This window comes from Crocuta crocuta, unplaced genomic scaffold (assembly GCF_008692635.1).
Source record: "Crocuta crocuta isolate KB4526 unplaced genomic scaffold, BGI_CrCroc_1.0 scaffold205, whole genome shotgun sequence".
Classification (NCBI taxonomy): Eukaryota; Metazoa; Chordata; class Mammalia; order Carnivora; family Hyaenidae; genus Crocuta; species Crocuta crocuta.
In genome coordinates, this window is record NW_027530644.1 from 1705676 (window position 1) to 1721047 (window position 15372).

The 15372-nt window shown below is 38.7% G+C and overlaps 1 protein-coding gene across 2 annotated transcripts in view; it reads right to left on the reverse strand.

Moving 5' to 3' along the window:
* Positions 1–15372, reverse strand: part of DST (dystonin) — a 503880-nt gene that overhangs the window by 81283 nt on the left and 407225 nt on the right. The gene's annotated exons all lie outside the window — the stretch shown is intronic.

Below are 15372 nucleotides of genomic sequence, written 5' to 3' on the forward strand. Positions count from 1 at the left end.
CAACTCTTTCATAGACATACAAATGTTTAAAATATAAGGCTTAAAGAATTCCATAAAGAAAAATAAATCAATTTAACCAAGGAAAGGAAGTTTCAGCTAGATACTAAGACAAGACAGAGTTTGGGGTTTGAGTCATTATACTACAGGGCACCATATAATACACCAATGGTCCAAATAAATGAACAGTTAACAGAATACACGGAAACATTAAAAAGGCAAATAATAAAATACTACTTAAGAAAAAAATTACAGATATACTATGCAAAATAATTTTACATAGTATGGAAAATAAGAGAGAAGCTACGAGATAAACTCTCTAGACCCTGGCCTAAGGCATGGTGCACGTGATAGTCTGTGCTATTGCATGTATGAGTACATTTAGGAACAGCAAACATATAAATGATCATTTCCCCTAAAAGTCTCCTCTCCACTAAAAGCCTGAATTTCTTCTTGTATATAAAATCCTTATAGACAATTTCCATACCAGCTAATTGTTTCTATATGGCAGTGCTGAATACAAAAAGTCAATGACACATAACCAAAGAAATAAGAACTCCTCAAATCACTGAGGAGCGAAAATTTTTCATAATTTTGCGGTGAGGTGGTAAAAATAGAATTTGGTACTGAGATTCAACTTCTTTTCTATACCACTTTCTAACTGCTTCTAGGAACTAATGGCTCTGGATATGTTTTACTGCTTACAAAAAAAGGGCAGGAAGAAAACTGCTACATTTTTAATTCCAGGAACTTGTCTGGTATATAAGGATTCAGGGAAAAGTTCTACATTTCCTCTCAGATAATGCTCAGGATAAAAAAACCTAAGATAAAATTCTAGTAAATTGCCTTAATCCCTAATCTCGGTTTTAAAGAAATCAATTTTACGGCTGCATATCAGAGTAGGTCTGGGTGAGCCTGTCATAATTTTCTAATGTGCTACAAAAAATATACTAAGGGCTAAAGCAGAGAACTACTAAAGAATCTATACATTCTAAGAGCTAAATTACTTCCTACAAATAGACTGCAAAATCCTTTACATTAAAAAAAAAGTACTTTTAAGCTTTTAAACTAGTATGTCATCTCACGGAAGCTCATGGAAAGGGTAACGCTGACTAGGCTGCAATTATCTCATAGGCTGGGAAGAGGAACTTTTCTGATACTGTCCAAATTTCTTATCTCTCAGAGGTAACAAATACCTATGAAGAGAGACTTTCCCCCCTAATCTAACCCACAAGTACACAAACACAAGGCTTAAAATAAAATAAAATTACCTCTGAGGCAAAGTTTACCAGAAGAGCTTTGTAAAAATACCAAAATAGCTGAACTTCAATCTGAGTGGGAAGAAAAAAATTACAGGCTTGACAAACAGCGTCTACTTATTACAAGGCTGCACCCTTTACTTTCTTAGCTCATTCACCACTCACAAAAAGTCAGGAGCTATAATGACTGCAAAATACAGCACAGCTTCCTTACTTCCATGTCCAAAGCTACTGAGAGAAGATTTTCGGCACGTTTTAAATGTCCTTAATTTCAGTAGACTACTTCGCAGACCACAACAATAGAATACTGTGTGTTTGTAACTTCATGACTAGGCCCACTCAACCTTAATAAATCCAACAGAACTACACTTAAATGGCAGGGTTTTAAACCACAATTTGTATAAAAGCCTCATGGTCACATAAATTCACAGTGGACGCGCTCTAAATGCAGGGGAGCAGACCAGCACCTGCATAAGCAACAGAAGGAGTCTAAACAGCTGGGAATAATCATTCAAAAAAATGGTCCCTAATTAAGTTGTTACAATGATCAACTTATCAATACCTGGCATCTTGTTGGGTGCTCGGCAAGCTCCCAAAATAAAAGACTGGATTTGATCATTATTAGAAACACTAGTGACCACTTTAAAAACGAGCCAGAAACTACCGGCATTGCAGAGTCTCACGTTCCCCATTAATTACCTGAGCTGACTGAAAGCCATTACAGACTGTGTCCAATATTCCTGACTGGACCCTTGCTTTTCTGGGAGCTGCTTGCCTTCTTACTGGCATGAATTTTGGGGAACACTTCATATGGACCACCTCCATCTCCTGGGCAGAAAGGGGCGCCTCCACTTCCTTTTTAGATGCCATGTTGGATCCTTCCAAATCAGCTGGTGTCAACTCAGTCACATTTTTTACTAAACTTCTGCTACCACACTCTGCATCATTTCCCTCCACGTCTGTTAGAGAGAGATGTAAATCTTCAGAAGAGTCTTCCAGAAATTCCCTACTTTGTGCTGTGATTTGGAATTCACCTGATCCATAAGTTTTCCTTTCTTCTCCAGTGATGGAAATACACTGGCTTTCTCCATCTCCTGACATAATTAATGGATCACATTTTACAGTGCTCTCTTCCAGATCATTCTGCAGACAGCAATTTTCACCATGGATTTCCCTTTGACAATCTGTACCATTTGTTTCCTCTGGTGGAGGAACATCATGCAAAATCATTTTGAAATTTTCATCAGGGTGGGCACTTCTACATGAAAGCAATGGGATTTTCTGCTCACTAATGGAATAAACAGAAAAAAATGGCCTGTATTGCTCTGCCATATGAATATCTTCAGCAGAAGATAAGCTTCTAATTCGTGACTGGTCTCCAGTTAAAATGCCCTGTTTTTCTTCCCTCTCTGCTGGAGGGCTACATAAACCAGAGTCATCCTCCTCCGAAGTTAGGGAATTAGTACCCCATCTGCACTTGCTGGCCTTGGGAACAGCATCTGACATATCAGTAGGTTCAACAAAAGAGCTTTCACTTTTGTTTGCATAATCCATAAAATTGGCTGGGACAAACATTCTCCATGACCGTCTATGTTCTTTCTTTTCTGCATGGGATTTGGCTTTGGGCAATCCGGTGGTGCGAATGATATCACTGTTGAGTTTGAGCGCATCAAAGATCATCTTTTCATCTAGTTTGTTAGCTTCACGACCTCTCAGCTCAAATACACTGGAAGAAGCAAGGGCACCGTTCGAGCACAGAGAACTAACGTCCAGTGTTCTGTGACTGTAGGGTAAAGTCCGATCTGTAAAATGCCTGGAAGAGAGGCTACCCTTTGAACCAGAGTCTATCTGTTCATTCAGTCTAACAGTATCATAGATGGACCGCTGTGGGACGTAACAGTCTTCGATATTTAGGTCCTCCTCTTCTTCACCTTTCCCTACACATGGGGGATTCTGACGTAAACAGTCTGGTCTGCTGAGTGGCTTCCCCATTTTGTAGAGAGTTAAAACAAATATTGCAGCTCTTGACACAGAAAATAAGAAATAAAGTGAAGCATCTTTCAAAAAAGTGTACTTCTGGACAGAACTATGAAGTGTCGTCAGCATAAAGACACACACTCAAACAATATAGGTTGTGATACATGAGGTGTTTAAGGTCATCATCAGTGCATCAGTCTTAAATGCAACTATCCTTTTACCTGGTTGTTTTTAAAATGATTCTAAAAAAATAAAGTGCATTGAGAACACAGAACAGAAATCTCTTTCCTCTGCCTTCCCCTGTCCTCCCAAGTTCCCTTTCACACACTCCAAAACACAGAAAAACAAACAAACAAACACACACACACTTAACAGTGGCTCAAACACTCAAAACATTCCACTGTCAGTCCATTTCCCTTTTCAGTCTAATTTTGCATCTGAGATTTCCAGGTTAAAATTTCCAAATGAGCAAGCATTTTAACAGGCTGAGTGTTAATATCGGCAGAACTCTGGTTAACTGTAATCCACTTAAAGAAGGCTTGCAAAACTCCATCTCCTTTATAAATAAACCATGCTTCAGAAACTTAAAAGACAAACACAGGGACCATGTATTGTTCAGGTCAAGGCACAAAAACAAATCCTCGGAGAAAAATAAGTTGTCGAATGCTGTTAAGAAAGTTAAAATTTCCTTTTACTTTTTTTGGGTGTAGCTATAAATAATCTTGATTCAAAAGGCAGTTTTTCTTCCCATATTAAGCTTCTTCGAGGCTACCCAAAGGAAAAAAATAGACTTTTGGACAGCCAAGCCAGGACAATCCAGCAACCGTTTAAAGTAAACAGTTAGAAAGCATGGTGTGCTATAAACTCCACTTTAAAATAATAATAATTAATAATAATAATAAAAAGCCATTTCCAAAGAGTCTTATCTGATCTTCTTTAAGGCTTATTCCACCTGAGGAAACTGCCGCAAAGAAGAGCTCCGGGTTTCCTCTAAGGCACAGGCAGCGTAATTCACATTCAGCTGAAAACCGAGACTACTCTAACCTTTGAAACTGACCAATTGTGGCCGCGGTTTGGCTTTCATTTTAGCTACAGCTGGAAAGAGGCAGAGGCAGAGGCGGCCGGTGGAGCAGGCAGAAAAGGAACTCCAGCAGGGACGTCCTGCGCGGTCCCCAGCTCCTCAGGGCAGCACGGTCCCCGGCAGGCATCCTCCCGAGCCAGGGCGCTTCCAGCAACGCCCTCTCCCTACAAGCAACAGCTGCTACCTCCCTTCGCCGAGCAGCGCTCCGGGCAGGCAGCTCGCTCTCTTCGCGCTACGCCCTCCCGCGACTTAACTTCGCCGTCATCTTTTCTTTGACTTCTGGCCTCCTCTCGGGAGCCGGCGGGCTGTTTCAGGGGGAGGTACCTCGAGGCCGAGCGGCTGCAATGCAATAGCTCGGTGGTGACATCAGCGCACACCAGACCCAGTCAAGGAGCTGGGGAGAGGGGCGGCTCGGGTTCAGAGAGCGCCGAAATCCCACCAACTACGGAGTTCAACATGGGGAGAGAGCCTAAGGGCTTGCCGAGGCAGAACCTGACACCACGGGCTCCCGGAAGGTATCCTTTCGTCAACGCCGGTCACCGCGCTCATTTGAATATTAAATAGGTGGGGGGTGGGGAGAAAAGGCTACACGGGTCCCCACCTTTCAGCTGAAACCACACCCTTAACGCTGCAGTTGCAGACTCTGTTGAAGTAGCATTTGCGATGCAAAGCGTGCGGATCACTTTGGGTCCAGTGTTGAGTCATTCCTTTTTAAAGCCCAAGTTCAAGTCTAACTGTTCTCCGGAGTAAATTATTCCTGTGGGCACAGCCCTGAGCACCGCTGACATGAGTATCAGTAATTACTAATAACCCTGCACAGTCCCCTGGAGCTTAATGCAAGGCCCAGGCAAAGATCAAGGGCAGTCAGTGACTCTGGATATTTAATAAACAAAATCACTGCCACAGATTGTTATCTATTGACCTCTCTTTGAAAACACTGAAAATAAATTCAGCAAGACAAACCTTAACCTCTGTGAGAAAAATTAATAGTTTTACTTAAATAAAATAAAATCTATTCTTGAAGCAACACTACCAGAGTTACAAATAAAGGTAGATTGCTTTTTCTTAATCTCACAAAATAATAATCATTTGAGCATAAATGACGTGGCAGGTAACTTTTATACTTTTAATGACAACAAAATTATTATTCAAATATAAAATGTTATTCCAAAATTATTTTTATAAACTTAAGTATTAAATTTTTTAAAAATCTACCTATAACTGGAACTCTATATGTAATAACACTGATTCAACAATTAAGTTTGGAAAAGAAAAAATATATACATTTATTGCCATCTATAAAGAAAACTCTATAGAAACACCTATCAATATCACAATATCAATGCCCATTTTTCACAGTCAAGAAGTGAAATATTTCAACAAAAATTTGACCCTACGGTACTTAAGCACAGAGCTTATCTTATTCTGAGATACTAATAAGATTTTTTTTAAAGTGCACATAGTTTCCTTGTTAGAACAGTAGATTGGGCACTGGGCTGAGAATTAGGAGAAACCATGGTTTTTACTCCCAACTGTCACTGTACTGATATGTAAGACTGGAAAGCTGCATATCCATGACAATATTAATATTAAGGTTTCCATGAAATGTGGATGAGTACCTTTCCCTAAACATTCTGAGATCCTCACAGAAGTTTTCCCAAGAATGGCCCTAATTCACCTTAAACTCTGATTCTGAATTAAGGTTGAGGTGGGTAGTATATTTTTTATTACATTTTTAAACTACATATATAATTTGTTATAAATGCAAGCATTCATCAAAAAGTGCTCACTATATGCCAACCACCACAATAAACACTGGCTAAACACTGGGGCACAGAGATGCAGCACCTCTGCCCTTATACACTGAACTTATACGGTACAGTAGAGAATATGGATGGGACAATGGGCACAATATACAGTCTGGAAGTAAGGAGTGCTATGGAAAAATGCCCCTTGGTGATTATGTTTAAGTACATGCCATTTATTTAATAACACAATTCCTATTTTATTAAACTAATTTCAACTAGTCCTAAAGATGATGAGCCTAATAATTCTGAGTTAAAATTTGAACTATTAATATATAATTATTTATGACAATTATATAAATACATATGTATGTTTATGGAGATATAGATATATAGATATAGATATACCCTTGTTACTTAAAATCACATTCCAAAGATGTATCTGGATAACTAAAGAACTCTTATATTTAGAGCAGAACTAGACTGGTTTATCTCTTTGTCCCAAATCTGATTTACACAGCTACTTTAAATGTTAAAGTCTCTAACATTAATAAAATTAAGATAGATTAAAATGTTTAATATTAATCATCACATCTAGATCTCTCAAATTTTCATGAGGGAAATACACAATGAATAAAATAAGCAAAGTTTTTCTGAAAAATAGTCAACACTTTTGTTTCATACATACAGAAGTCATAATGTTAAATGCCCCTTAAATGTGACTTTACTTACTTTATGTTGCCTACTAGGTGTAATCTAGCTGAGGTATCTTCTAAGGGCAGATGATTTTGGAAAAGCACACAAATTCCAACTGCAAAATGAGCAAACTAGTACCACTTTCTCATTTTTTCTCCTACAGTTAAATTGAGTCTTTCAAAAGTATAGTTACTGAAAAATCTTATTATTAAGTGTAACAATCCATTTCATAGAAAAGCTAAAGGCTAATTTTATCAACTGAAACATGGAGTTTTTAGAGCTGAAATACTGGTGATATTAAGAAATTCAATGTGCAGTTGAGGGCGTTATGCTGAGCGAAATAAGTCAGGCAGAGAAGGACAGATACCATATGTTTGCACATATAGGTGGATTAGGAGGAACTTAACGGAGGACAATGGGGGAGAAGAAGGGGAAGAATAGTTGGGGGGAGGGAGGGAGGCAAACCATGAGAGACTCTTGAATGCTGAGAACTGAGGGCTGATGGGGGTGGGGGAGAGGGGAAGGGAGGTGATTGGGCCCGGAGAAGGGCACTTGTGGGGACGAGCCAACTTGACAATAAACTATTAAAAAACAAAAGAAATTCAATGTGAAGTAGAAAATGTGTGAGTATATGCAATATTATCCATGAAAACTGACAAGAGTATTTTCCTGGCCCAATAGCTACCTACTGAAATCTGGATCAGAAGGCAAACAAGAAACAGGTGTTTTACTGGGGTTTTTGTTTTTGTGGGGTTTTTGCCGTGATATAAAATAAACCTTAGGAACAAAAAATTCTGTTCTTTCTCAAACAGATACACCATTAGATAATGAAAACAGAAAGAACCCATGTTTTTAGTTTTCAAACTAATAAACTTCTTCACATAAATGACTATGGATATGCAATAGCTCTTTATTTCAGTGGAAATAGTTTATATTTAAAATAAAGTAGGATATGCAGACCCCACCACAAAGGAAACAACTTCAGAAACACTTTAACAGATACACTGCCTGATCTTGATGGGAATTATCTTGATGTGAATATTAGCTAACAGCATTAATAGCCACTTGCTATTTTTTCTGTGAGTTATAGAAATACTGTTTTTCTTCTCTCTTCAATAGTTTTCAGATGACAGTGGATAAAAAAATTCTACCTAACATAAAACAATTCTATATGTAACATTAATTGAAATATATGCATATGTGCATTATAACTTCTAAAAGGTAAAGGTTTTTTTTTTAAAAAGTCATCCAGCAAGCAAAAACCAATGCATCTGTTTGTGAATGATCCCATTCAACTTCCTTCAGAAAACCAAAAACCAGACAAAAGCTGAAAACACTTTTCATACTAAAACACTACCAAAGAAATAAAGTAGTCTTGAAATTAAGGCAATTAAAGGCAAGTGAGGAACGAGGTACGTGAACACAGAGATTTTCTCGGGGTATCCTGGTTCCTGGACAGCTCCAAAAGCTCTTCCCTTAAATTACAATCGCAGCATTTACCTCTCTGAGACATTGTTTTATGAATCAGTGTAGACCTAGACAACCATTTATAAAGCATTTACAGGTCCAATTTTTCTTAACACGAAACCAATGTATAATTTTATAACCCACAAAGCAAATTCTCTCTCTCACACACACAGACACACCCTCACCTTTAAGCAACTTTCCACATTAATAAATTATGTAGGTCACATTTTATCTAAGGGACACCTATGATAGGGGTGCCTATCTAAGGGACGCCTAAGGGATCACTTTAAAATGGTGCTATAGGTCTAACCCGTTAATATCAAAACAACCAAAAAGAAAAAAAGAACGCCCCCACACCGCCATATAAAATCTCTGGCTAAAACTGCCCTCAGAACAGCCTACTCTTATTCCTCAATCTTAAATGAAGCAGTAGAAGAGAGGACCACGCAGCATAAAGAGTGACAGAGTTAGCAAAAAGCAGGGAGAGAACCCACGTGGCCACGTTCCCTTGGGTCACCTCTTTCAGAGCAGCATATCCTTGTGTCTGATGTAGGAAGGAGGGCACCCCTGTGTTTTCCTAGTGAGAATAGGGGGTATTACTGATACCACACAGCAGATCAGCTCCAGCTCTTTGTAGCGTGATTATGGTGGTCTCTGCTTGGGTAAGACTTCTCCCTTACCCAGCATGTAGGATATTCTTTCTTCCCAAAATCTTAAATGCTATGTTGACGCAGCTGATTAAATGATGTGACCTTCCCAGAAGGCCCATGTATCAAGTTATGGTTTCTATACTGAGAATATTTTCATTTTTAAAAACACTGGAGGAAAGCATCATGCAAGTGCCTTGCTAATAAAATACTCTCATTAACAGAAGTCCAGTCAGGTAAGAATTTTTTCCCTGAGAAAAACTTCTTATGCAACAGCTTTATTTACTATCCTCCTGCTCTCAGCAAAGATGGGGAAGATTATTCGTCATGGACCTCTACATAGCAACATGGGCGCCCCTTTAAAATCCACTGTGTTAAAGCCTATCTTTGGATAATTTTATCTTTAAAAATATGGTGACATCACAGAGGTTGTTTTAGGAGCACTTCATAAATATCTTAAATATTTGGAAAGTGATTTATTTCAGCAACACTATTTACAGATAAGGCCCCAACTGCCTGGTTTCTCTAGTCTCATGATAATTGGCATTTTAGCTCACCCACTATTCAAATGAGGACACCTGAGTTAAACAATGACTTCACTTGGACCAGAGAACATTTATCACAGCATATTAGGCAAGTGTTCTATGGACTCAGCTTGGCTTAAAAATTCTCTGCTCCCAGGACGCATGGGTGGCTCAGGCTAAGTGTCGGACTCTTGATTTCGGCTCAGGTCATTATCTCATGGTTTGTGAGTTTGAACCCCGGATCAGGTTCTGTACTGACAGTGTGGAACCTGCTTGGGATTCTCTCTCTGTGTCTCTGTCTCTGCCCTTCCCCCTTTCTCTCTCTCAAAGTAAATAAATTTAAAAATTTTTGGGTGGTGCTTGGGTGCTTAGCTCAGTCAGCTAAGTATTGGGCTCAGGTCATGATCTCATGGTTCATGGGTTCGAGCCCCACATTGGGCTTGCTGCTGTCAGCTCAGGGTCTGTTTCAGATACCCTGTTCTCTCTCTCTGTCCCTCCCCAACTAGCACATGTGCACAGCCTCTCTCTCTCGCTCACTAAAATAAACGTTAAAAAAACCTCTTTGCTCTATGTAATACTATTTCAATTTTGAAAATAAAAAGATATTGGTTTAGGGAGATTTGTACTGCTGATGTGTTCATTTGTGGGGACAAACTGAATTACCATTTGGGGTGGCAACAGCATGGCCAGAAATAAATAGTAAGCAGGTTCTGAGGTAAGACTTTTTTTACCATGGCCTTGATAGAGGTGGGAAGGGTGTATATGCTTACTGAAACATCAAGTTTCTTTGATCTTCACTGAAATTAAATCAACTCAATACAGTGATAGTGATTACTTCATGATGATCAGAAGATCTGAGTGGTTGTTGATGACATCACAGGAACTGCCACGACATGTTCCTTGTATGTGAGTAGGTTACATGTGTCTTTGATAAATAAAAATGTGGAAATATTAATATTACTTAATAACGTCATTTAGATTTGAAGATAATCTTAAGATAGTAATCTTTACCAGGAGGTAGGGATGGGGGAACACCAAAGGGAATTTTTCCCTTTCTGCCTAGGAATTGATGGCAGTGTGCATAGAATTTAATCTAATATAGAGAAGTGTAAGTAGAAAAATTATACTTTAGTTATCAACAGTAATAGAAAACACTTCACACTGCATACATTTTAGTCCAGTGACTAATATTTAGAAGTCAGAAAACATATGGTAAACAGAACTCACAATCAAAATAGTTTAAAGACTTTAAGCTAACACAAAAGGTAATATTTTCAAAGACTTGGGAGAGCTTTCACTAAGAGTGGATTAGGACATTGGATGAGAATAGCATTTGTTTTTAATTATTATGTTTGGGTTGGTATGTTAAACATGAATTAATTTTGAACTTTCAAGGATATTAATTGTTATTTCTTAGGATAATTTTTAGAAAAAAATGGAATCAGAGAAGTCTGCCTTATCTAGTTTAAATAATCCATTACCATTAATTTTTTGAGGAACCTCCACACTGTTTTCCAGAGGGGCTGTACCAGTTTACATNAATCCACTTCTAGTAGGCTTCTGGTGGAGTGTGTCAGGTTTTCTACATAGAGTATCATGTCGTCTGCAAAACATGAGAGTTTGACTTCTTCTTTGCCAATTCTGATGCCTTTTATTTCCTTTTGTTGTCTGATGGCTGATGCTAGGACTTCCAGCACTATGTTAAACAACATTGGTGAGAGTGGACATCCCTGTTGTTTTCCTGATTTCAGGGGGAAAGCTCCCCTATGGCCCAACAAAAGCACTGCTAGGAATTTACCCAAGGGATACAGGAGTGCTGATGCATAGGGGCACATGTACCCCAATGTTCACAGCAGTACTATCAACAATAGCCACAACATGGAAAGAGCCTAAGTGTCCATCAACTGACGAATGGATCAAGAAGATGTGGTTTATCTATACAATGGAATACTACATGGCAATGAGAAAGAATGACATCTGGCCATGTGTAGCAACAACGGATGGAACTAGAGAGTGTTATGCTGAGCGAAATAAGTCAGGCAGAGAAGGACAAATACCATATGTTTGCACGTAAAGGAGGATTAGCAGGAACTTATGGGACCATGGGAGAGAAGATGGGGAAAAATATTTGCGGAGAGGGAGGGAGGCAAACCATGAGGACTCTTGAATGCTGAGAACAGACTGAAAGCTGATGGGGGTGGGGAAAAGGGGTGATGGGCATGGAGAAGGGAACTTGTGGGGATGAGCACTGGGTGTTATATGGAAACCAACTTGACAATAAACTACTAAAATATATAAATAAATAATCCATTACCCTCACAGTGAATATAAGGCACCCCCTACTGAGTAATTGGGTGATAGCTACTAAGTTTCAGTCATATTCTAAACTTGATATTATGGAAAATTATTGTAAGATTTTATCTGTGATTAGGTTCAACTAAAGCTATCAGATAGAATAATGTCAAACTAAATTACATTTCAAAGTCTATAATAGAAATAGACCCAGTACTTCAGTTGTTTTATTTTTAGAAATTATAAAAACTAATAGCTATTTTTATCAAACTATTAGTTTTTCACTTAATACAGATGATTCTACTTAATTTTTAAAAATTTTCCTAAAATAGTTATATCAAAACTAATGTTCATCCAAAGCCTCACTGTCCAACAATAACTAAATTAGGATCTGAACTGTACACAGATTAATCTGCCACCTTCATCAAGAAAGACACTACGCAGAAGAAAATGAACTGTTTGGTTCTGTTTCTGCCACAGTGGTGGTGGTCACCATCGCACCCTCAGCATTACAGCACCCACGCACCAGCTTCTAAGGCAAGTTCACTCACGTTTATTTCATGCTTCTCACTGCAGTCAGTTTTATAGAACACCTTCATTAAGTGAGGATTCCTGATGGTTTGGGTTTGAAATGAACAATGGTTACTCAGCTCACCCAAATTAGGCTACAGCAGAGATGACTTAAAATTTCCCAGAGAAAGTATCAGATGATGTGCATCATGATGAGTCAAAGTGACACAAAACTCTGCTTTATTTCCACCAAAACATCCAAGCTGTGACACTCACTACCTGTGTGACCTTGGGCAAGTCACCTAACCCTTGTCTCTCAGCTTCCTTACACAAGATGCAAACCAGAATAATAGCATCCATGTTTCAGGACTCTTAATAGAACTAAAGACAGAATTTAGAATAACATTTAACACACAGTAACCCCTCCTTAAAGGTTAATTGTTGTAACTGCTTTTTTTTTTTGAAACATACACACATATACAAATAAACAGAATTAGTGACTGTGTATGTGACCATATTTATTTACCATAACAGTATTCTTGTTATTTTTTCTTCTCTGTTCCTAGAATACACTTAATGCAGATGATTTTTCCACTTGGAAACTTCTTTCTGAGTCCCTGGGTCTCAAGACACTGAAGTTATGTCAAGATGTTCTTTATTATTGAAAATCATTAAAATCAATCAACTCCTTCCAAAGTAATCAGAAAAGAGACAACACAGCGTGCTAAGTGGTTTATTTTAGAAGAAATGACCACTTTATTTCTCTTCATAATCAAACAGAACAATCTCTGTAACATTAATGATAATGACACTTTAGTTTTCAGTTTGCAAAGCACTTTCCATGCAGTGGTGAGAGTGCTCCTCCTACCTTGCTTTTTCTTACTTTCAAAAGAATTCTCTGCATGGAGAGCCCCATTTTTCACTGTATTCATGCTCAGGAACACAAAGAAGGAGGTATCGACAAGCAGCAACACCAATATTATAACTTTTGCTTATTTTCTTACAAGTAGTTGAAGTTGTGAAGAGAAATGAAGGCCTACTCTTTTTTTCTACACAAATTCACAGAAAAATCCAGAGAAATAATAGGTTTCACAAAGGCACTTCACAAAGAAATTGAACATGCTTCAATTTCATCAGGAAGAAGACCACTTGATTACTGTCACTTAAGCATTCAGATTTGTTAGGGTTCTATCGAAAACCCCAGGGACTCACTCATCAAGCTCTCCTCCAGGTCTTTGATGCAGCAATGGCCACAGAAATTTTTTTAAAGGTTATTTATTTTGAGAGAGAGAAACAGTGCGAGCAGGGGAGGGGCAGTAAGAAAGGCAGGGAGACAGAGAATCCCAAGCAAGCTCAGCAATGTCAGTGCAGAGCCTGACATGGGGCTTGATCTCCCATGAACTCTGAGATCATGACATGAGCAGAAATAAAGAGTCAGACGTTTAGCGGACTGAGCTGCCCAGGCACCCCAGAATGTTGTTTTTCCAAGAGTGAATTCTCTCATTGGAAATCTCTATTCTGCAGAGCAGAAGTAGGAAAGTTTGACAGAGTAATTAAGGAAGTCAGGTCAACTGTAAGGTAGCTTTTGTGAAAATTAATTAAAGGAAGCCTCACTAAAATGGGAAGTTCAGCCGGGGGAGCTCTCATGGCCTACCACTCAGTCCTCAATTGCAAATCCTCCAGGAAGAATCAGACCTGGCACATGGATACTACTCTACCACAGGGCAGACAGGAGGAAGAAGGGCTTACCCTTACCCCTTCCACCCTGACCCTCACAACAGTCCAGCCAAGGAGAGACAGTCACAAGTTAGCTGGTGAGAAGCCGCTACACTTTGGAACCCCAGTTTGCTCTGGTAGACTTTTTGTTGAGAACAGCCTTCTCAACATTTCCATACAAGGACGTTCCTCTCTTTTGTTCTCCAGACTTGCCTATAGTTTTGCCCCAGCATGCTTGTTCCTCATTGTAATTCTCTGCTATTCTCAAATAAGTCTATCTTTTGCTGGTAAATAACTGGCAGTTTTATTTTTTAAGGTTAACACCTCCTTTACCTTCAGAAATCAAGATCTATACAGAATCACAGATTTTTAAGCCCTGAAGGAATGGGGCCTTAAAGGCATTTTATAAACACCAAATGACCATAATAGTAATAATAAGTTATTTTTCAAATGTCAGTCAACTAAATAATGTTATTAAAGATGAGCCAAATATAACAACACAGAATTTGATAATCCATCTGATTCATATTCATTTCTCATGGGAAACAATTTATAGTTTTGTGAGTTCTATTTTTATTTGGTCTTATTTTATCCTTTATGTGCTAATGGTAGGACTTACTGTCATACCGCTCTTTACTGCAAAGTAAAACATACCTCACGAATAGAACAAGACCCAAGCCAACCCCAAAGATTCATATAGGTCCCATGCAGTCCCGATACTTAGGACCTCCTCTGTGCAGGGTTGAACCTGTCTTTGTCCACTGTGGAAATGCAACTTCTGCTCACACTATCATAAATGAGGTCAAATCCAGTGACACTGAACATGACCCACCATTTTTATCTAATGTTCCATTTATGAAGCATCACTCAGCGCTATCAAGTGGCAGACATTTCTGGGCAGTGAGGAGCTTCTAGCCCAACCAAAAATAATGTTTTCCTAATCCTCTGGAGCGTGAGCCCAAGATCTTTGTTTTATAAAACCAGGATTACAACATGGAACTCCACTCTGCCTTTACAAATATGAACTTTTGGAAGAAAAAGTTTACAAAAGAAATTAAATTAAAAAGGATAAGAAGACTATAAAAAGGGAAAGAGCAGGAAAAGACTGTAATTCACCATCTAAACAAAATGCTAGAAGACAAACATGAAGAGAACAAGCTTTTTGTGTTATAGACTGGCCTCTGCAGCAGAGTTCAAAACATGGCCCTGCTCACTCCAGATGTCCGCTGTAAATGACATCAGACGCAGACTCTACAATGTTAGTTTCAGGCTTGCCTAAAACTTTCAAGCACCCTTTGACCTCTCAATATTATCTCAGGTTTTATTCCACAAGGGCCCAATCCCTAGTAAGCTTGGGAATCCCCACATGCCCGGATATTATCCCCATATATGCTCTTTCAGGCTCAAAACACTACATGACAGCCATATTAGAAAGTTCTGCAAAATAGGCGATCTCCTTCC